The sequence below is a fragment of the Scyliorhinus torazame genome, chromosome 24 (assembly GCF_047496885.1).
Source record: "Scyliorhinus torazame isolate Kashiwa2021f chromosome 24, sScyTor2.1, whole genome shotgun sequence".
NCBI classification, from domain to species: domain Eukaryota; kingdom Metazoa; phylum Chordata; class Chondrichthyes; order Carcharhiniformes; family Scyliorhinidae; genus Scyliorhinus; species Scyliorhinus torazame.
In genome coordinates, this window is record NC_092730.1 from 49,835,226 (window position 1) to 49,859,175 (window position 23,950).

The following is a 23,950-nucleotide window of genomic DNA, read 5'->3' on the forward strand; positions in this document are numbered from 1 at the left end:
CGGTGGGCGGAATGGACTCACGCTGATCTTTAACCATTCTATGATTCTCTAAACGAGCGTGTAAGTTCTGAGCAACGTGAAGTATCCAATTGGAGAATTGCATCCTGGCGACTGGAATCTCTCTCCCCCGCTGCTTCCGGGGCTGCTTTCACAGGCACGTAGCCGAGAAACACCTCCAGTGGACAAACAGGAGGAATTTCACCCAGTGAAGGCGGCAGAGGAGGGTTCTGGGCGAGTGTATCAGTGCCTGTCACTGTCTGTAAGTGTGCGATTGTATCAGTCAGTGTCTGTGACTGTGAGTGTATGAAAATGAAATGAAATGAAAATCGCGTATTGTCACAAGTAAGCTTCAAATGAAGTTACTGTGAAAAGCCCCTAGTCGCCACATTCCGGCGCCTGTTCGGGGAGGCTGTCACGTGAATTGAACTGTGCTGCTGGCCTGCCTTGGTCTGCTTTCAAAGCCAACGATTTAGCCCTGTGCTAAACAGCCACACGCTGATTGGATGTATCAGCGTGTGTAAATGTCTGTGAGTTGTGATTGTAACTGTCAGTATCTGTTAATGCCTGTTTGTGTGTGATTGTAGCTATCAGTGTATTTCAGTGTATGTGAGTTGTGATTGTATCTTTCAGTGTTTGATACTGTGTGTGAATGTACAATTGTATCTGTCAGTGTGGGTTACTGTCTGTAAGTGTCTGATTGTATCTGTCAGTCTCAGTTCTTATCTGTGAGTGTGATTTACCTGTCAGATTGTTACTTTCTGTCAGTCTCTGTTGCTGTCAGTATCTGTCAGTGTCTGAAAATACTGCAAATTGTTATTCGTCCTCTCCATAATGCTCATAATTGAAAACAGACACTTCTCTAATTGTTACAGTGCTCCAGGAGATCCGACACGCAGACTATAGAATTGGTGGATTCTATGGACTACTTCATGCAACATTATTTGTTTGTCTCTGAAATCCATTCTCACGCCTGTACTCGTCCAGATTTCACTTAAAAACATTTCTGCTATTCGTCTTAATTGATCCTCAAGATAAACACTTCCAAATTCTACCAACTCCATTGGGAAATACATGAATATAGATTGTTTAAATTTTACTTACTTCTAACACCTCTCAGTCCTGCCGATCACATTCTAACACCGGTTCTTCATGTTGACCTGTTTCTGCAACACCGACAGTTCATGTGAATCTCCCCCGCTCTGTTGCGGTTCTGTGTCGTGGCCAATAGATGTCAGCACACTCTGCTGGAACGAAGTTCGCAGGTCAGAGTGACACACAACTGATAACAATTGTTTATATTATATTGAACTTGGGACGGTGGGATTTATGAGAACATAATATTTGGTGATGATCTTTTCTTATATTTTGGTTGTGTTGAATCCGTCAACATGTTGTATGTGGGAGTGAGGTGCATTCGCTCTGCCCTTCTCTGGTCCCGTTTGTAAATGGGGGGTTCCTGTCACTCTCAGGTAATGAGTGAGAGTGAAAGAGACAATCTGAACCTGACAGTCTTCGTCACTATATGTGCCTGTGGATACGTTGTCAGTGGAACCGCTCCTTGACACTAGTTCTTCGGCTACCCACAGTACAGTTGAGGTTACCGGGATGACTTCTCCACTAATTCTCTTCAGCCAGCTCTCCAGGATGAACCTCCTCCTGTTTGTAGACGGGAGGGGTTCTTTAGCTACTTGCCTGTAAGAAGATCGCGTATTAAAATTCAATAAAGTAAAGGAGTTGTATCATGTGGTTAATGAGATGCACAATAATCCATTGTACTCTACACACGTGGAATGAAATCCCATCCTCGTCTGTAATGTGTCTGTTGTGTCTCTGTTTGGTCCACTTCATGAGCAAAAAGTAAAAATGCTGTGATTTTTAGCATTTGTTCAAGGGCTTGGAGGGTGGTGAATTCGTCCAACACTGTCCATGTTGATACCACGTTATAAAAAGGTGAGAAAGTTACTTATTTCACTCCCTGCCCTAATTGCGCATAAATCCTGAGTTCGAAATTGCTTCTTCCTCTCAATTTGAAACTCACAAAGTCGCGCAAAAGGTAAGTTCATAAGGTATAGGAGCAGAATTAAGCCATTAGACCGATCGAGTCTGCACGCCATTCTATCATGGCTGAGTTGTTCCTCATCTGCTACCTACAAAGTTACAGATGAAGTGGTCGATTGCAATATCAGCCAGAGCACCTCCTCCCGAGAACACACGTCTTCGGAGCGGGAGTGGGCAATTTAGCCTACTGAGCCTAACACCTTCCATGTGATCCTGGCTTATGCCATCCTGGCCTCAACTCCACCATCCTGCCCGTTCTCCATAACCCATCAACTCATTACCAATAAACATCTCTCTAACCCCTCCTTAACTTTACTCACTCTCCCTGTATGCAACGCACCCTGGGGTAACGAATTCCACAGAATCACAACCCTTTGGGAGAAGTAGTTTTTCCTCAAATCATTTTTAAATTTGCAATCTCTTATTCTTAAACTATGACCTCTCGTTTTAGAATGCCCCATAAGAGGAAGCATCAGCCCCACGTCTACTTTATCCATACCTTTTGGCATCTTATACACCTCAATTAGATAATTGCGCATAGATTCTGAGTGAGAAACTGTTGGCCAGTCTTCCTCAGTTTGAAACTCATGGTGTCGCGCAAAATCATCCGATGCAACTATTACTTCGATGGCCGGGATCCGAACCCGGTACAACTGCTTGGAAGAAAGCTGTGCTGACCACTGCACCACCATCGCTGCATTTCCAAATTTGAACACCAGGTGGAATAGATGGAGGCCGATACTTTCCATCTGTTCATGGATGCAAAACGAGCGAAGACACATTAACTTGCGCGCTTGTGGGCTGCGGTAAAGGTGATCGACTGATAATCTATTGTGCTCTGCACACGTGGATTCGAATCCCATACTCCTCGAAATTGTTTCCGCGAAATGTGACTCATTTTTCCAAGGTGGATCCACAATCACTGATGTGACAGTCTATTACAAGTTGTCAGGCCAGAATGCATCCAGTTGGGTTAGAGGAGGGAGGAACGGAGGCAGACGTGTTTGGGGCTGAACAGCTCATTGACACCAGTTCTTCTTCGGCTACCCACAGTCTCGGCGAGGTGACCGGGTTGACTTCTCCCACAATTACCTTCTGCTACCTCTCCTGGATTAATTTCATTCTATTTGTCCACTGGAGGAGTGCGTCGGCTGCTTGTCTGTGAGAAGATCGGACATTAATGTTTCATGAAGTAAAGTAGTTGTACCACGTGGTTAAGGGGCTGCACAATAATCCTTTACGCTCTGCGCACGTGGGTTCGAATCCCATCCTCGGCTGAAACGTGTCTGCTGTGTCTCTGTTTGGTCCGTGTCACGAGCATAAAGTAAAAATGCTATGATGTTTAGCTTTTGTTTAAGGGCTTGGGGGTGGTTAATAGTCGAACACTATTCATGTTGAAATCACATTACAAATAGGTGAGAAAGTTACTTATTTAACTCACTGCTCTAATTGCGCATAAATTCTGATTTGGAAACTGTTTCTTCCCCTCAGTTTGAAACTCACGAAGTCGCGCAAAAGTTACGTTCATAAAATATCAGGAGCAGAATTAAGCCATTAGACACATCGAGTCTGCCCCGCCATTCTATCGTGCTGATATGTTCCTCATCTGCTACCGACAATGTTTCAGATGAAGAGGTCGATTGCGCTTTCGCCAGAACACATCCTCTCTGGAAAACAAGACTTCGGAGCTGGAGTAGGCAATTTAGCTTCGTGAGCCTAACACATTTCATGTGATCTTGGCTGATCCCATCCTGGCCTCAACTCCACCGTCTGGCCCGTTCTCCACAACCCTTCAACTCCTCACCAATAAAAATCTCTCTAACACTTCATGAAATTTACTCAGTCTCCCTGCATCCAACACACTCTGGGGTACCGAATTCCACAGACTCACACCCTTTGCGAGAAGTAGTTTTCTCTCCACTCTTTTTTAATTTGCGATCTTTTATTCTAAGGTCATGACCTCTCGTTTTAGAATGCGCCACAAGAGGAGGCATCAGCTCCATGTCTACCTTTCTGGACCTTTTGGCATCTGATACACCTCAGTTAGATAATTACACATACACTCAAGTGAGAAACTGTTGACCAGTTTTTCTCAGTTTGAAACTCACGATGTCAAGACATCCGAGCTAACAATTACTGCGATGGCCGGGAATCGAACCCGAATCAACTGCTTGGAAGGCAACTGTGCTCACCACTATACCACCATCGCTTCATTTCCATCGTTGAACACCAGTTTGAAACGAACGAGGCAGATAATTTCCATCAGCTCATGGATGCAAAACAAATTGAGACGTATTGGCGTCTGAACTTGTGGGACGAAGTGGCTGAGTGATTAAAGCGATGGATTGTTTATCTTTTGTGCTGTGTATACGTGGGTTCGAATCCCGTCCTCGTCGATTTTTCATCCACACATTTTTCGGAAGTGGAATTCAGTTTTCCACGATCGATCTGCAATCACTGATGTGACAATCCTTTCCAGTTTGTCAGGCCAGATTGCATCGAGTTGGATTCAAGGGAGGAATGGAGGCAGACGTGTTTGGGGCTTAACCGCTCATTGCCACCAGTTCTTCGGCTACCCACAGTGCAGTCGAGGTGATCGGATTGACTTCTCCCATGATTCTCTTCTGACGATTCTACTGGATGAACTCCCTCCTGTTTGGACACTGGAGGGGTTCTTCGGCTACTAGTATGTGAAAGTAGCACCGGAAGCAGCTGTGGAGAGAGATTTCAGTCGCCAGGTTGCAACGCTCCATTTGGATGCGTCACGTCGCTCAGATCTTAGACTTTCAATACCTTGGTGTGAGGAACAGGTAGAGTGGGAATTCGCTCCTTGCTGATTGGTGAAAACTGACCAATGCAGCTTTGAGCAGCTCCTTTATGCCCTGCGGCTTGGAGAAGGGTGGCACTCAGATACAGGACTCTGGCGGGGGTTGAGAAATAGGAAAAGCGTCACTGCGCCGAGGTCCCAAGTTCGTTCCTGTTCTGGGTAGTTGTCCGCGTCGAGCTTACACATTCGCCCCGTGTTGGTGTGTTGGCATTTGGAGTATTGCGTACAGTTCTGGTCACCGCATTATAGGAAGGACGTGGAGGCTTTGGAGCGGGTGCAGAGGAGATTTACCAGGATGTTGCCTGGTATGGAGGGAAAATCTTATGAGGAAAGGCTGATGGACTTGAGGTTGTTTTCGTTGGAGAGAAGAAGGTTAAGAGGAGACTTAATAGAGGCATACAAAATGATTAGGGGGTTGGATAGGGTGGACAGTGAGAGCCTTCTCCCGCGGATGGAAATGGCTGGCACGAGGGGACATAACTTTAAACTGAGGGGTAATAGATATAGGACAGAGGTCAGAGGTAGGTTCTTTACGCAAAGAGTAGTGAGGCCGTGGAATGCCCTACCAGCTACAGTAGTGAACTCGCCAACATTGAGGGCATTAAAAAATTTATTGGATAAACATATGGATGATAATGGTATGGTGTAGGTTAGATGGCTTTTGTTTCGGTGCAACATCGTGGGCCGAAGGGCCTGTACTGCGCTGTATTGTTCTATGTTCTATTTTCTATGTTCTATCACCCAAAGATGTGCCAAGTAGGTGGATTGAACACGCTAAATTGCCGCTTAGTTGGAAAAAATGAATTAGGTGCTCTAAATTTATTTTAAAAATAAATAAATGGGAAAAGCAGATCTAACTTGAAATGAAATGGCGTTGAAGATATAATTTAAATCGATTTGTATCTTCTATCGCAACGTGTTCTGATGGTTGGGCGGCCAAAGGCGCTGTGTTAAAGTCGAAGCCTACTCTGGTGCTCTGGGTTCGAATTCCACTCCTGATATGGACTTGTGTTCCACGAGGTTACATTTCTCGAGCAAGATTTTCAAACCTGGGAAGATCTAATACCTCCCATTCAAGGGAAATCCTAGGTCTCAGGACATGCCTAACCTGTTGAGATTTTACAGCATTTTCTCCGTGGTTCCCTATGTTGTAATGCTGTCTCCTTCATTCCTGGGACAAATGTCGGGATGATAGGTATTTGCTGCAAAGCCAACAGGAACGTGCGTTATGTTTACTTTTGGTGTGAGTGAGAATGTATACAGCAGAGAACAACCTCGAACTAGGGCTAATGGCCCAGCACGGTTCCGCTGCGGTCCTCTGCTCCTTAAACCAGGAGCTACGGCATTACTGCCCTGCGGTAGCCAGACAACGATGCACTTCCTCATTTTTTCTTTCACCAAGAACACACGTTTGAGCACACTGACTCTGGTCAGCATCGTTCAGATATTTTAGTTTCGTGCTGAATGGTTGGTCTGTGAAGGATCTGTGATTTCTTCTGTGCCGTTGTTCTGATGGGAAAGTGGGAGTGACTGGAAACACCTTCACAGGAGGAAGTTCGTGGCGGCAGTTTCACCTCTCTGGGAACATTGATCAACCTGTTACTGATTTCATCAAACTTTGCCTCAAGTCCGATCACAGACAGACTAAACGACGAGGAGAGTGGCGCAGCGGAAGCGTGCTGGGCCCAGTGTATTCTCACTCACACCAAAAGCAAACAAGTCGCTGTCACCCAGCAGCACATCTGCCGTTTTGTTTATTAGTATCAAAGTTTTGCTTTCAGTCCGATCCGCTCCTTGACACCTGTTCTTCAGCTACCCACAGTACAGTCAAGGTGACTCAGTTGACTTCTCCCAGAATGATCTTCTGCGGCATCTGCTGGATGAAATTCCTCCTGGTTGGACACTGGAGCGGTTCTCCGTCTACTCGTCTGTAAAATCAGCATCAGGAGCAGCTGTGGAGAGAGATTCCAGTCGCCAGGTTTCAACTGTCCAATTGGATACCGCACGTTGCTCAGATCTTTGACTCTCAATGCCTTCGTGGGAGGAACAGGTAGAGCAGGAATTCGGTCCTTGTTGATTGGAGCAAACTGATCAATGCAGCGATAAAATGCTCCTTAAGCATCTGCGGCTTGGAGATGCATGGCACTCAGATACAGGACTCTGGCTATGGTACAAAAATAGTAAAAGAACATTTAGTTTCAAATCAAATGACGATGAAGATAGAATTTAAATCGATTTGTGCACGGAGAAATTCTTCGGCCGCAAAGTGTCAGGATGGCCGAGCGATCTAAGGCGCTGCGTTAAGGTCGCCGTCACCTCTGGAGGCGTGGCTTCGGATACCATTCCAGAGATTGAGTTTTCCTCCAAGAGATTACATTTCTCCTGCAAAATGTTCAACTCAAGGAAGATCCAGTACCTCCCATTCAATGGGGAAGCGGTGACCTCATGACATGAGATTCCTGCTTAAATTCGCACAGCAAGACGCAACAGGCAAAAGCCCAGTTAATGACTGCATAATCTGCACATAAACTCTGATTGAGGAATAAATATTGATTCCTCGACTCCGGGGAAAAATCGTCTTCTCTTGTGGGAAAATGTCTGGCTGGTTGGAGTGTTCACATCCGTCCAAGAGGGGAAGTTGGGGACTCGGTTTCTATTGTGATTCATTGCTCGATAAAGATGTATTTCCTTATTGGCCCCCTGTGAGGTATTACTGGAAATCGTTGTATATCTATATTGCCCCTCTGTGGGGTACTACTGGAAAGCGCTTCGAGTCCAGCATTGACAAAGGGTCAATGCTGGATCAACTTCCTCCTGCTTGGAGATTTTTCATCATGTTCTCTGTGGATCTTTGTTTGTGAACTTTACAGTGTTGTAATGCTGTCTCCTTAATTCCTGGGACAAATGTCGGGATGAGACTGCAAGCAAGATTCTGATAGGTATTTGTTGCAAAGTTAACAGAAACGTGCGCTATGTTTACGTTTTTGTCAGTGTGAATGTAACTGCAGAGAATGGCCTCGATTCCTCGACCTCGGTCTAATGGCCCAGCACGCTTCCGCTGCGGCACTCTGCTCCTTAAACCAGGAGCTACAACATTACTGCCCTGCGGTAGCCACACAACTATTCACTTTCTCATTTTTTCTTTCACCAAGAACACGCGTTTGAGCACACTGACTCTGGTCAGCATCGTTCAGATATTTTACTTTCGTGCTGAATGGTTGTTCTGTGAAGGGGATGTGATTTCTTCTGTGACGTAGTTCTGATGCGGAAGTGGGGAGTGACTGGAAACACCTTCATGGAAGGAAGTTCGTGGCGGCAGTTTCACCTCTCTGGGAATATTGATCAACCTGTTACTAATTTCTTTAAACTTTGCCTCAAGTCCAAGCCCAGAGGCATTCAACGAGGTGCAGAGTGGCGCAGCGGAAGCGTGCTGGGTACATATCCCAGAGGTCGATGGATTGAAACCATTCTCTGCTATTTATACGTTCACTCATACGAAAAGCCAACAGTTTGGTGTCACCCAGCTGTACTTCTGACTATACCTTTATTAGTATCAAAGTTTTGCTTTCAGTCTGATCCGCTCCTTGACACCTGTTTTTCAGCTACCCACAGTACAGTCGTGGTGACTCAGTTGACTTCTCCCAGAATCGTCTGCTGCCGCATCTACTGGATGGAATTTCTCCTGTTTGGACACTGGAGGGCGCCTTCGGCTACTTGTCTGTGAAATCAGCTGCGGAGAGAGATTCCAGTCGCCAGGATGCAACTTTCCTATTGGATCCTTCATGTCGCTTAGATCTTAGACTCTCAATACCTTCGTGTGAGGAACAGGTAGAGCGGGAATTCGGACCTTGTTGATTGGGGCAAACTGATGAATGCAGCAATGAGAAGCTCCTTAACCACCAGCGGCTCGGAAGAGAATGGCACTCAGATAAAGGCCTCTGGCTGGGGTTCAAAAATCGTAAAAGTACATCTAGTTTGAAATGAAATGACGATGAAGGTGGAATTTAAATCGATTTCTGCACGGAGCATATCTTTTGCCACAACGCGTCAGGATGGCCGAGCGGTCGAAGGTCACAGTCTTCTCTGGTGGCGTGGATCCGAATCCGCCTCCTGATATTGACTTTTCCTCCACGAGGTTACATTTCTCCAGCAAAATGTTCAACCCACAAAGATCAAATGCCTCCCATTCAATGGGGAAGCGGCGATCTCAGCACAAGACATTCCTTCTTAAATTCGCACAGAATGATCCCACAGGTAAAAGCCCAGTGAATGACTGGATAGCCTGTTCAGTGACTCTGGTTGAGGAATTAATAATGATCCCAGGTCTCCGCGTAAAACCCTTCTTCCCTTGTTGCATATAGTCTGGCTGGTTGGATTGTCCGCATCCGTCCGAGAGGGGAAGCTGGGCACTCAGTTTCTATTGTGACTTATTCCTCGATAATGTTTTATTTCTTTATTGCTCCCTTGTGACGTATTACTGGTTATCGTTATATATCTATATTGCCCCTCTGTGTGGTACTACTGGATAATGTTTCGTGTCCAGCTTTGACAAAGTGTCACCTGGACTCCAAACGTTAGCTCTTTTCTCTCCCCATAGATGCTGCCAAAGCAGCTGAGATTTAGAACATAGAACATAGAACATTAGAGCGCAGTACAGCCCTTCAGCCCTCGATGTTGCGCCGACCTGTGAAACCACTCTAAAGCCCATTTACACTATTCCCTTATCGTCCATATGTCTATCCAATGACCATTTGAATACCCTTAGTGTTGGCGAGTCCAATGCTGTTGCAGGCAGGGCATTCCACACGCTTACTACTCTCTGAGTAAAGAACCTACCTCTGACGTCTGTCTTATATCAATCTCCCCTGAATTTAAAGCTATGTCCCCTCGTGCTAGACATCACCATCCGAGGAAAAAGGCTCTCACTGTCCACCCTATCCAATCCTCTGATCATCTTGTATGCCTCAATTAAGTCACCTCTTAACCTTCTTCCCTCGAACGAAAACAGCCTCAAGTCCCTCAGCCTTTCCTCATAAGATCTTCCCTCCATACCAGTCAACATTCTGGTAAATCTCCTCTGTACCCTTTCCAATGCTTCCACATCCTTCCTATAAAGCGGTGACCAGAATTGCACGCAGTACTCTAAATGCAGCCGCACCAGAGTTTTGTTCAGCTGCAACATGACCTCATGGCTCCGAAACTCAATCCCTCTACCAATAAAAACTAACACACCGTACGCCTTCTTAACAACCCTCTCAACCTGAGTGGCAACTTTCAGTGATCTATGTACATGGACACCGAGATCTCTCTGCTCATCCACACTGCCAAGAATCTTACCATTAGCCCAGTACTCTGTCTTCCTGTTATTCCTTCCAAAATGAATCACCTTACACTTTTCTGCATTAAACTCCATTTGCAACCTCTCCGCCCAGAGCTGCAGTCATCTATGTACATGTAAAGGTGTTACAGTTAAAAAAAAGCTAACTACAGGGTCATGAGGGAGGAACTGACGAAAATCGACTGGGAGCAGAGCCTAGTGGGAAAGACAGTAGAACAGCAATGACAGGAGTTTCTGGGAGTAATTGAGGACACAGTACAGAGGTTCATCCTAAAGAAAAGAAAGGTTATCAGAGGGGGGGGGGGATTAGGCAGCCATGGCTGACAAAGGAAGTTAGGGAATGCATCAAAGCAAAAGTGAAAGCCTATAATGTGGCAAAGAGTAGTGGGAAGTCAGAAGATTGGGAAGGCTACAAAAACAAACAAAGGATAACAAAGAGAAAAATAAAGAAAGAGAGGATCAAATATGAAGGTAGGCTAGCCAGTAACATTAGGAATGATAGTAAACGTTTCTTTAAATACATTAAAACAAACGGGTGGCAAAAGTAGACATTGGGCCGCTCCAAAATGACGCTGGTAATTGTAGATGGGAGACAAGGAAATAGCTGAGGAACTAAATAAGTACTTTGCGTCAGTCTTCACAGTAGAAGACATGAGCAATATCCCAACAATTCAGGAGAGTCAGGGGGCAGAGTTGAATATGGTAACCATCACAAAGGAGAAATTGCGAGAGAAACTAAGAGGTCTAAAAATTGATAAATCTCCGGGCCCAGATGGGCTACATCCTAGAGTTCTAAAGGAGATAGCTGAAGAAATAGTGGAGGCATTAGTTATGATATTTCAAAAGTCACTGGAGTCAGGGAAAGTCTCAGAGGATTGGAAAATCGCTGTTGTAACCCCCCTGTTCAAGAAGGGAACAAGGAAAAAGATGGAAAATGATAGGCCAATTAGCCTAACCTCGGTTGTTGGCGAGATTCTAGAATCCATTGTTAAGGATGAGATTTCTAAATTCTTGGAAGTGCAGGGTCGGATTAGGACAAGTCAGCATGGATTTAGTAAGGGGAGGTCGTGCCTGACAAACGTGTTAGAGTTCTTTGAAGAGATAACAAATAGGTTAGACCAAGGAGAGCCAATGGATGTTCTCTATCTTGACTTCCAAAAGGCCTTTGATAAGGTGCCTCACGGGAGACTGCTGAGTAAAATAAGGGGCCATGGTATTCGAGGCAAGATACTAACATGGATTGACGATTGGCTGTCAGGCACAAGGCAGAGAGTTGGGATAAAAGGTTCTTTTTCGGAATGGCAACCGGTGACGAGTGGTGTCCCGCAGGGTTCAGTGTTGGGGCCACAGCTGTTCTCTTTATATATTAACGATCTAGAGGATGGGACTGGGGGCATTCTGGCTATGTTTGCCGATGATACAAAGATAGGTGGAGGGGCAGGTAGTATGGAGGAGGTGGGGAGGCTGCAGAAAGATTTAGACAGTTTAGGAGAGTGGTCCAAGAAATGGCTGATCAAATTCAACGTGGGCAAGTGCGAGGTCTTGCACTTTGGAAAACAGAATAGAGGCATGGACTATTTTCTAAACGGTGACAAAATTCATAATGCTGAAGTGCAAAGGGACTTGGGAGTCCTAGTCCACGATACTCTAAAGGTAAACTTGCAGGTTGAGTCCGTAATTAAGAAAGCAAATGCAATGTTGTCATTTATCTCAAGAGGCTTGGAATATAAAAGCAGGGATGTACTTCTGAAGCTTTATAAAGCATTAGTTAGGCCCCATTTAGAATACTGTGAGCAATTTTGGGCCCCACACCTCAGGAAGGACATACTGGCACTGGAGCGGGTCCAGAGGAGATTCACACGGATGATCCCAGGAATGGTAGGCCTAACATACGATGAACGTCTGAGGATCCTGGGATTATATTAATTGGAGTTTAGGAGGTTGAGGGGAGATCTAATAGAAACTTACAAGATAATGAATGGCTTAGATAGGGTGGACGTAGGGAAGTAGTTTCCATTAGCAGGGGAGACTAGGACCCGGGGGCGCAGCCTTAGAATAAAAGGGAGTCACTTTAGAACAGAGATTAGGAGAAATTTCTTCAGCCACAGAGTGGTGGGTCTGTGGAATTCATTGCCACAGAGGGCGGTGGAGGCCGTGACGTTGAGTGTCTTTAAGACAGAAGTTGATAAATTCTTGATTTCTCGAGGAATTAAGGGCTGTGGAGAGAGAGCGGGTAAATGGAGTTGAAATCAGCCATGATTGAATGGTGGAGTGGACTCGATGGGCCGAATGGCCTTACTTCCGCTCCGATGTCTTATGGTCTTATGGTCCCTCTGTAACTTGTAACATCCTTCCGCACTATCCACAACTCCACCGACTTTAGTGTCATCTGCAAATTTACTCACCCATCCTTTTTTACAGCATTTTCTCTGTGGTTCCCCATTTTTTACCTTTACAATATTGTAATACTGTCTGCTTCATTCCTGGGACAACTGTCGGGATGCGACTGCAAGCAGGATTCTGATAGGTATTTGCTGTAAAGCAAACAGGAACGTTGTTTCTGTTTGCTTTCTTGTGAGGGCGATTGTAAATAGCAGGGAATACCCTCGATTCTTCGTACTCGGGGTAATGGCCCATCATTCCGCTGCAGCACTCTGCTCCTTAAACCAGGAGCTACGACATTACTGCCCTGCGGTTGCCAGTCAACTATTCACTTCCTCAATTTTTCTTTCAACATGAACTCACGTTTGAGCAGACTGATTCGGGTCAGCATAGTTCACATATTTTACTTTCCTGCTGAATGGTCGTTTCTGTGAAGGTGATGTGTTTTCTTCTGTGACGTTGTTCTGATGAGAAAGTGGGGGAGTGACTGGAGGAACCTTTCTGGAAGGAAGTTCCGGGCGGCAGTCCTCTGGGAACATTGATCAACCCGTGACTGATTTCGTAAAACATTATTTAAAATGTGACTCTCATGGGAGTCAAACCCACAATCATTGAACGTCTCACCACGACAGCAACCAGAAGTCCAACGCACTATCCGTTGCGCCACAGAGCCACACTTGCAGTAATCGCCCATCCCCACATGGGAATTTCCGATGTTGTCCAACAGGCAGTTCAAAAGTTCAGCAATTTGCACAGTTCAAAGAGTACATTTCAAGAGAACATTATTGTCTGAAATGGTTTGGGCCGGCCTGTGGTTGTGAAAAGAGTTCCAGGAATTCTGAACACCGTCGAACACTGAAAGGACATAGACTTGTTGGTGCAACAGGAGAACATATGGCAGACAAGAAATGAAGTGATTAATTTCTGTACGAAGAACACAAGTAGGCAATATAAAATAAAGGATATAATTCCAAAAGTGTGTGCAGGAACAGCGGGAAATGGATGGACAAGTGCATAAATCATTGAAGCAGGTAGAAAAGGTTGCAAGAGCCGTTAATAAAGCAGACGGTATCCTCGGCTTTATTAATAGGGACACAGAGGACAAGATGACCTCTCTCCCTTTTCAGATTCTGATTGCAGTGTTTGTTGTGAAATATTTTATTGTGAAAACATGTTTTTCCGCTGCCTGAAAGGATGGTGGAGCAAAGACCCTCATAATATTGAAGTATTTAGATGTGCACTTGCCATCCCAGGGCACACAATGCTTTGGGCCAAGTTCTGGAAAATGGGATGAGAATGGTTAGGTGGTTGTTTTTCAGCAGCACAGACGTGACGGGCCGAATGGCCTTTTCTGTGCTGTATGGTTCTATGACTCTATGAATGAAATGCAATGTGTGTTTTCAACTGTTTCTCTTGATATTCTGTTGTATTCCCAGGAACAAACAAACTGTGCTGGCCATTCAGCCCCTCGAGACTGTTCCACTCTTTATTTAAATTGAATTAGGGCTCGGCTGCATCTTCACTCCAGCTCCCTTACAGGATTTCAGAAACAATCAGACCAGAGCTTGTTAAAAATATGTGAAATATTCAAAACTATATTATTGACTCTGAGTTTCACTGGCTTGTTCGGCGCGAGTTCCTAATTTCCGTTACCTTTTGTGTGAAGAAACGTCTCTTTACCACATTCAACTCTCATGTTCTGCTTTTCTCATTGTTCTGGAGTGAAGTCCACACTGCAGAAAAACAACCTTCCCTCTGACCCTGTCTCTCGGGCTTTGTATTGAGGGACCGGGTTAGCACAGTAGTCGAAACAGCTGCCTTGTTCTGCAAAACAAAGTCAGCAGCGCGGATTCAATTCCCATTCTGGCCTCCCCGAACAGGTGCCGGAATGTGTCGACTTCACAGTAACTTTAAAGAATCCGACTTGTGATAATAAGCGATTATTATTTTTGTTATTTGTCCCATGATGATAATCTAAGTCTGTCTCTGCAATTGCTTTTGTTGCTGGTCACAGGCAGCAGGCGGCTGCAACGAGTGTGACCTGCTCACTGATAGGGAATGCTGCCCCTGAATGCAGTAAATGGGACTAGCTCACGATAAATCGTTCAATGATTCATAAAGATCCCAGAGATGGATAATCAGCGATAATCACATCCAGAGAGACCTGCATAACCCTCAGAGCAGGAAGGACAACTCATTGTCCTTAGGCCCAAAACCAAAATACTGCGGATGCTGCAAACCCGAAACAAAGACAGAAAATGCTGCAAATATTCAGCTGATCCGGCAGCTTCTGTGGAGAGAGGAACAGGTCGTTCCAATGAAAGGTCAGGATCTGAAATGGTAACTATTTCTCTTTTCACAGATACTACAGATCCGTAAAGTATTTCCAGCATTCCCTTGTGATTAGCTCAACATACTCACACACTGTAGTTTAGTACTTTAAAGTGTCTGTTCCCTAAAGAAAAATCTAACTTCAAATCTCAGCCGAGCCTTATTCCCTTTGACCATGTGTAAGAATGAGAACTTCCTCCATAACAGCGGGATATCTGTCTTTTGCAAATCCTCCTTCCCTTTCCTGTGGAATATCAACAGGGATTTTAACACAATTGCTGATGTCAGCTGACGTTATCCAGTTGTTAAATCTTTCGACCAGAAATTCATCGGATATTCCCCATTTGATTTGAGTCCAGCTCCCAGAGGATCTATTCAGTGTTTTGTTTCAATATAAATTTAGAGTACCCAATTCATTTTTCCAATTAAGGGGCAATCCACCTACCCTGCACATCTTTGGGTTGTGGGGACGAAACGCACACAAATACGGGGCGAATGTGCAAACTCCACACGGACAGTGACCCAGGGCCGGGATCGAAAGTGGGACCTCTGTGCCGTTAGGTATTCTGCAGGTTGTGACTGCGCCGTCTAATGGAGACATGCTCACAGGACTGTGAGAGAGGCTTTCTTTCAGGATTTAGGCCGCTTTTGATCCATCAACAGCAACCGGCTGTCTGCAGGGGTTCTCGGAATGTCAAGCCCCTCTTCCCAAGATGGACTTAATCAGGGACAAGATGTTGGTTGAAGAGAGAATCAAATGTCTGAAGATTTGGTCTGAGATTCCTGATGTTTTGTGAAGAGAACAAGGTGACAATAGCAGGATACAAGTTTGGGATATTATCCAGTCCTCAGGGAACTAAGGAAATTCGGCATGTCCACATTATCTCTTACCCACTTTTACAGATGCACCATTGAAAGCAATCTATCTGGCTGCATCACAGCCTGTTATGGCAACTGCTCGGTCCATGACCGTAAGAAAATTCAGAGAGTCGTAAACACCGCCCAGTCCATCACACGAACCTGCCTCCCCTCCATTGACTCCATCTACACCTTCCGCTGCCTGGGGAAAGCGGGCAGCACAATCAAAGACGCCTCCCACCCGGATTACTCACTGTTCCAACTTCTTCCAATGGGCAGGAGATACCGAAGTTTGAGATAACGCATGAACAGCTTCTTCCCCGCTGTTAGCGGACTCCTAAACGATCCTCTTATGGACTGACCACATGAACACTACACCCCTGTATGCTTCACCCGATGCCGGTGTTATGTAGTTACATTGTGTAACATGTGTTGCCCTATTATGTATTTTCTTTTATTTCCTTTCCTTTTCATGTACTTAATGATCTGTTGAGCTGCTCGCAGAAGAATACATATCACTGTACCTTGGAGAACGTGACAATATACAAAATAAAATCCAAGGAGACCGTCCGAATATATTAGCCAGAAAACCATGGTCTCTTATTTTATTAAGTTAACTTATGTGTGGCATCTTGTCGAACGCGTTATTGGATATCCAAGTATATTACACCTTTTGGGTCTCCTTTATTTATCCTGGTGATTAACGCCGCAAAGAATTCCAATTAATCTGTCGTCCATGACGTTCCCTTCATAAAGCCGTGCTGAATCTGCTTGATTCTGAGATTCTGATTGAACACCCATACAAACTTTGCCTCCAGCCTGGAGCTCAATGTCTGAAGATAGTGTTTGACTTTCTAATGAAAACGATTGTAGTTTGAACAATTTGCTGTCGTTCCTTTGATTATCTCCAGGCCTGTCGGGAAGTTGCTGGGTGACATGTACAATATTGTAGTGAGGAAAATGGAAAAGAAAATTGGTGCTATGACGCACCCTTTGTTTGTCTGCAGTTCTTATTGAGCCGTGTTTGTGTTGATTCACTTGGTGAGGATCACTGACTCTATGTGAATGCCGAACAGGCAGAGGATGTGACACATGCCCGTGAGCAGCTACATTTGAGGATGATGCTCCATGAATCTTCACGGCTCTCAATGTGAAGGACTTTTGCGTCATCGAAAATGACCATGTCCGGCAGCTGGAGCTTTCCGTGTATTTTCTGTGATCTGGGAAAAAGGGTATCATCAAAAACAGAACTGAAATGGAAATATTGACAGTGATTATTGACAGGGTGAAAACATCAGCTTCCTCTTTGCAGCGGATGGAAACGGCGTCTGACGTCGAGGAATTTAACGTTGAGTCCATGTGGTAGACCTGCTGCGGTCACTTCACACAGAAATCTGGTGGAACTTCCTGATAACCCAGTCATCACGTGACCACTCGGTCTGCGCAGGTCTCTTTCTGTGTTGGAAGATTCTTCGATTCCATTACTTTAATTTTGACCGAGACTGGGAAGTTCTGTACTGGTCCATTGAAAAAACATCAAATTATCGCATATTTCCTTTGCAACTGATATTGTGACACAAAAGTAGAACAGTGCGTTATGGAAGGTGAGATTTTCGTGCAGCTCAAGGCGTTGCCCCAAATCTCATGGTCTTTTTCCATGTTAATTCTACCCTTCCCAGATAAAGACTGGGACACCGTTCATTGCATTACTGCAATACCTGGAGTGCATTTTACAATGCTTTCGACAAGCGAGCTGTCAGCTGCAATGGCCGAGTGGTTAAGGCGTTGGACTCGAAATCCAATGGGGTTTCCCCGCGTCGGTTCGAACACTACTCGCAGCGGCGATGATCCGAAATCTTTACTCCGTTGGGAACAATCTGTTTGCAGAACACGATGTCAGTCTAAGTATCAATTTGAAGTTCTTGTTCATTCAATGTATTCGGATTCAATGTCTGTGTCATGACAGAAGAACCTTCCTTTTTCTCATTCTGCTTTCGCTCTGAATTTTCTTATTTGTCAGGATAGTTTCACAACCTCAGTAACGTTCATATTAACTTCACCGGGCACCAGAATTGTGAAAATCGATGATAACAAAGCTTCAAATTTATTTTTGCCTGTCATTTGTTAGATCTTTTTGTTCTCTTATTTTGAAATTGACCAGCTCGCATAAATTTCTAAATAAATTGGCGCAACAATGGCCGGTAATCGAACGCTGGTTAACCACCGGGAACACCGCGGTGCTCCCCACTATGCCGGTTCAGGCGATGGACTAGAAATCCATTGGGCTTTCCCCGCGGAGGTTCGAATCCTGATGACAACGTGTCTTCCTTTACTCATGCAATTTACAAATTCACGCAAGTTTCGTTGTCATAAGTTATGCCTTACATGGAAAGCTGTGAGGTGGTGTAAAACACAAAAATGTCAAAGGAACTTTCGTGAAAATGTGTCGAACGGCAAGACTTCTCTGCCGTTCTTAATGGCCGCTGGTCTCGCCGACGAATGAGCAAAATGTCTGGATATCATTTTATTGCTCAAATCAAAGGCTAATGGATGAATAGAACGAGATGCGAGCAGGCAGTGGGACTGCACCGGCTACCTTCCACACTTCAACCATCTGCAGCTTAGTTGGATGGGCCATGTTTACTAGGCCTTTACTTTCCAGACATTAGGTGGAGTTATGGGCAGGCATGGACAGGGTATGAAATGAAATATGAAATATGAAAATCGCTGATTGTCACAAGTAGGCTTCAAATGAAGTTACTGTGAAAAACCCCTAGTCGCCACATTCCGGCGCCTGTTCGGGGATGCTGGTACGGGAACGGTATGATGCTCGTTCGGAGGGTCGGTGCAGACTTAATGGACCGAATAGCCCTTCTCTGCCCGCAAGGGAATCGATTTTTCAATTAATTACAGCAGCTCATTGGAGAGATTTGCCCAGACAATGGACTGGAGGAATGAATGTCGCCTCTGATATGACAGCCTGGAAGTTGAGAACGAGAAACTAGTAATCGGATATTTCCACTGACGGTGAATGACTCCGAAACAAGGGTCTCCAATCCCTTTGCTCCTCCAAGGTCTATCGTTTCTCACCATCTGCCAAGTACACCAATTTCCCACTGGTCCTGCAATGTAAGGCTGTTGTGTAACCCCGCACATCTTTACTGACTGCCTCTGCGTCTACTATTCATTGCATTTCCAGCCTGTATTCTACTGGCACATATCAGTTTATTTCGTTCTAGCCGAGGAATTCACATATTCCTTTTTCATATCTCCGCAAATCTAAATTGCAGAATGGATGCGACAAATGACAGAAGAATATAAAATCTTCGAGTTCCTCCCGCTGAAGAACGCACTCCGATGGCATCTTCAACGTAGCTGTTGCAGGTATTGGATAATATCAAGCTCTAAATAAAACAATATTTATGATTACTATTGCGACGTTTGCATTTGAATTTTCTGTGTAGGAGCATGATAGTGCGTTGAATAATAGAATAATTGTGTATTTATTTCTGTTATCTCTCAATCTGTTTGTGTTGAGCTGCTTTGTGTATCAATGTGTTTTGACCTGATTAAAAACTGAAGGAAAGATGTTGCCTTTTCTTTTCCTGTCTTTTCTGTGACTCTGTTCCAATTATGGCAATCAATAAGTTTGCCCACCTTTCTTTTGATATCTATGTTCTAATGCTCAGAGTCGCCAGGTATCAAATGATAACACCACAAGGTTCAACCGGCTATTGATCAAAGAGCCAAACACCAGTTAGTTAGTTCAAGGTCAAGGGTACTTTATTTACACACAATTAGTCATGCAACATAAACACTGCTAGTTAACTACACCTATCGACTAAGACAACCTGTACTTAACTTCAGGCACCCGGCTTAGGTCAGAGGAACAGTGGCTGCTGTCCAATTCTGGAACACTCGAGTCTGGAGAAATAAGTGCTGCTCAGCTCGGCTCATCCGTCTGGTAGCGAGCGTTGAACTTGCACTTACTTCTGGTGTTACTGCACTTGGAAATGGTCGTGGCCGGGGCGCCAGGTCCAAGAGAGGACGAATATCTGGCAAACTCTTCTACTTATACTTGGGGAGGGGGGGGGGGGGGCTTCGTGTTCTTTTGGCGGTCCTTCAGTTTGGACCCCACTAATTGGGTGACCCCTGATCACTCTGTTCGATTCCTAACCAATAAGTTGGCGGGGACCTGGATGGCTGGCCGTGTTCCAAGCGGTCACTGACCCGGTTGCTTACGCTTCCCCTGAACAGGGAGTGGCGCTGAAATGTCTGGGACTGTACCGGTCGCTCGAGTACCAGTCCTTTGTTTTGCTGAAGATGGGCCATCAAATGCTAATCGGCCGCATCAAAATGCTAATTGGTCGGAGTTTCGATAACGTCTGGATTTCTTGCTTGCAAATATACATCTCAGGCTCTGAGCCTGCCTGAGCCTTGCCTTGTCCGTTTTACCCGCTAGGCTTTGCGAGTTTCTCTGTCCCTAGTTGTAAGTGGCCATCCCAGATGGCTACACTCCGTCCTCTTGATCCTCATCGCGAAGCGTGAAGGATCACAATACTGGGTCTTCTCCTGTTCTCTGAAATGCCGGGTACCCTCAATCAAGGACAGGTTCTACCCTACTCTGTGCCACGGGTCGAAAGCATTTACCTAAATCTCCCTGATACAACACGTACCTAAATATTCCTAAGGGGCCTTTTAACATTCAATCCTATATTCCATTCTCCGTATAAATAATATAAAAGGAGAACCTCTAACTGTGTCTCAGTAAACTACCCTCATGCTGCTATTTAACAATCAAAGAACTTATCTTGCAGCACAAAAATCCAATAGCAGTATCACATTTCTTCATATCACTAACATTCATATACAGAAAATTAACTTTATTAACGAAGCAACAACTGCGGAATTCATGAAATAAAAAAGTTCAGAAAGAGTGTGGAGTTTGCTGGAGTCCGAGGATAGGGACTCTAAAGGTGTATACTGGAGGGCGGGAGGCTCTCCTTCTCCATTTCCGCAATCTGATTGTCTGGGTGACTCTGCAGAAAATGGCTATCACTAGTAAGGCTTCTACTGTTTTTGACAGGGAGTACCATTTAATCAGATTCTCACACCATGTGGGGGTATCGGTGGCTGGGTCTATGTGTGATGTCGTGTCCAGGCTGGGGTTGTTGTGTTGGGTAGTCGTGTTCGGGGCCTCTGTGGTGATGGAGGTAGAGGTAGGTAACTCGCGCAACTGTATTGTTCCAGCTACGGTCATGATGCAGATCATCAGGGTCGTCTTCATCTTGTTCAGGCTTTTCTCCGTCTGCAGGTATCTTCGTATCTTCTTCGGGGAGCAAGCAAAATGTCTGTTATTATCTTGTTGCTTAACATCTCGTTTGTCTGTCTGTTTCTCCTTAACGTCAATTTCCCGTTAGAATCGTCACCATATGTGACTCCCTCATTTTATTTGTATACCAACCATTTGCGGAGACAAGACATCCGAAAAACAAATTCTGTCACAGTGCGAGCAGTCTCGCAGCTGGTGTTTGATGGGCTGGGTGGACGGACAATTTCTCCGTCCTCTGCAAACTCGTTTTTCCAACGAAGTGATTCTGACATGTAAATAGTAGGTGGGGGATAACAACCGAAGGGTTGCCTGAAAGGGGCAAAGTTGTGGCAAAATGCATTCTTTAAACCACAGGAATGAAAAAGAACAGCAAAGAGATTCGAAAATAATTCTCTGAATGGCGTGCGTATGATCTGCGGCAGGGCAAGAATGGGTGGGATCCCCGGGTAGGGTGGTGACCAGTGCCTTTACACCACTCCCCGAGCTTGGCTGACCAAATGTATAAGGGGTCCTCAGGCAGGGCGGCGATAAATGCCGTTACTCTACTGCCCGAGTGACCTTCCAAGAGCGGTACGAATTTGGAAATTTGTTTTCTTAACTGCCATGTGGCGTCAGAAGAGTAGTTATTACTGTATCAGGAAAGTATTCGTGAGGCTGACACAAAATCGTACAAGAGAGAATATACAACATTTAAAAACAAAGTAAAGAACAAAAGCGGGCAGGTTCCATCAGAGTATAGGACACCGTAAATCTCAATCGGTTCCTGTCTCTCATCATCTGGACACCTCAAGGTTCCATTCTGAAAAGGGTTTCAAAGGGGTTACCATGGTGGGTGTCAGACATGGAGTCATCAGCATCTCCCAGGTGCCAAACTCGCGAGTAGAGTTTCCGTGCTAACACCGCGTTTGCCGATGTGGGGTCCATTTCATCATTCCGTGTCAGACGACAGGAATGATCGCTTTGCCAGTGTTTCATGTTCCATATGGCGGTCTGGGCAATGTCCCTATCGGCGGGTGGTGGGTCAGTTTCCGGTGTGGGCAAATAAATCGTCACGAAGGGGCTGAATGTATCCTGATCGGTGTCTCTGGGGCTGCAAAGACTGGGGTCTGGCCTGTGTGTCCATTGTTCGGTTTTCTCATGGGCTTCAGTTGTGCTGTCGCTGTCAGCAGAATCAAGCGTCAGGGTGAAATTTGATTCTAGGCGCCGGGTCAAGGTTGTGTGTGTGGACGTGCTGCTGCTGCTGGGGGAGGGGGGATTGGGTTGTCAGTGGGCGGGTCTTCATTGTCTGCCATCGCCGACGATAGGTGGTGCGAGTGGCTGCACTGGGTTCCATAAACCTTAAGCTGATTTGCATGGAACCATCCTGATTTTCCGTTCGGATACGTGATTTCATAAACTGGGGGGCTTACTTTGTCCGAGGTTGAATAGGGACTTGCAAATTTAGGGGAGAGGAATGAGCTGTGGTTGTATAAGGTGACCATTACTTGCTGTGCGACTGTATACTCTGTCGGGTGTACCGTCTTATCAAAGCAGGCTTTACTCTGCTTTCATTTTGCACCTAGTCGAACAGCTGCAGCGACTTGTGCTGCTTTAATATTTTCTACCATGTGCTGGACTGCTTTCTCATGGGTCAGGGTGGGGACTGCGGCGCTGGCCAAATCAAGTCCAAATAAATACTCGGTACACTTCATGGGTCGTCCGGTTATGAGAGTATATGTGGATGTGCGATTTTCTCAGGGTATATCCTGTTGAACTTGACACTGTGTTCCTAACAAACATCAGTGCGAATGGGAGAACTGTGTGCCATGTCGTGTTGTCCTGCTGCACCGTTTTCTTAAGTGTTGCCTTTAGTGTTCGATTCGTGTGTTCCACAATGCCGCTGGACTGCGGGTGATAGGCAATGTGGAACTTTTGCTTTATACCAAAAATGGGCATAACGTTTTTCATAACCCTGCCTGTAAAGTACGAACCTTGGTCCGACACAGTACTACAGGGGAGTCCCCATCTGGTGACAATTTGCTCGGTTAGGATCTTTGCCGTGGGCTTGGCTGTATTTGTTCTTGAGGGGAAAGTTTCGACACATTTCGTAAATGTATCGCTTACAACCAACACATATTTGTATCCATTTCTGCAGGGTGGAGGGGTGGGGGGTGGGGGGGGGGGGGCTGGAGGGAACCAATATAATCTAGCTGCAGGTTTGTCCACGGGCAATTCACAGGGCGGGTGTGTCGTAGCTGGGCTTTTTTCGCATATCTATCCGGGCTGTTCTGTGCACAAATCAAGCAATTTTCAACCTAATGGGATACGTCGGTTTTCAAATCAGGCCACCAGCAGAGAGGTCAGAGGTGGGCAAAGGTGGATTCAATTCCTTGGTGTCCATATCCGTCATGGAAATAACAAAATATTTGGTTCCTGTCCTGGGTGGGGACTACATAAATGCCATCTTTTAAAACGATTCCATCATGGATCGTTAAAGAATTCCTAACATTTTCGCAGGGAGCTGAGAAGTTTCCTTTTAAAATTCCCTTCAATGTCTCGTCTTCCTTCTGGGCCTGGGTTAAGTCTTGGATGTTGGTCTGTGAGACCTGAACTGCGTGTACTGGGGCACTCTCGGGGGGTTGCCAAAAGTGGCCATGTCGTGAGCCTGCCTTCGCTTGGGCATCAGCTTTCATGTTGCCGGGTGGGGAGGAACGATGGTGACTTCTTACTTTTACCACACCAGATTTTCTGCCTCTCGCATTCTGAAGGATATATTTGATCAATGGGGCTGAGGGTAGAGGTTTTCCGTCGTCGGAAATTAATCCTTTAGACTCCCACAGGGATA

General features: G+C 45.4%; 2 non-coding genes across 2 annotated transcripts; one reads left to right on the forward strand and one right to left on the reverse strand.

The window, feature by feature from the left end:
• Window positions 1-4,195: 4,195 nt before the first annotated feature.
• trnag-ucc (transfer RNA glycine (anticodon UCC)) lies at window positions 4,196-4,267 on the reverse strand. The gene has a single exon. It is a non-coding gene; the product is annotated as a tRNA-Gly (tRNA).
• A 13,286-nt stretch (window positions 4,268-17,553) lies between these two features.
• trnas-cga (transfer RNA serine (anticodon CGA)) lies at window positions 17,554-17,635 on the forward strand. The gene has a single exon. It is a non-coding gene; the product is annotated as a tRNA-Ser (tRNA).
• Window positions 17,636-23,950: the final 6,315 nt, after the last annotated feature.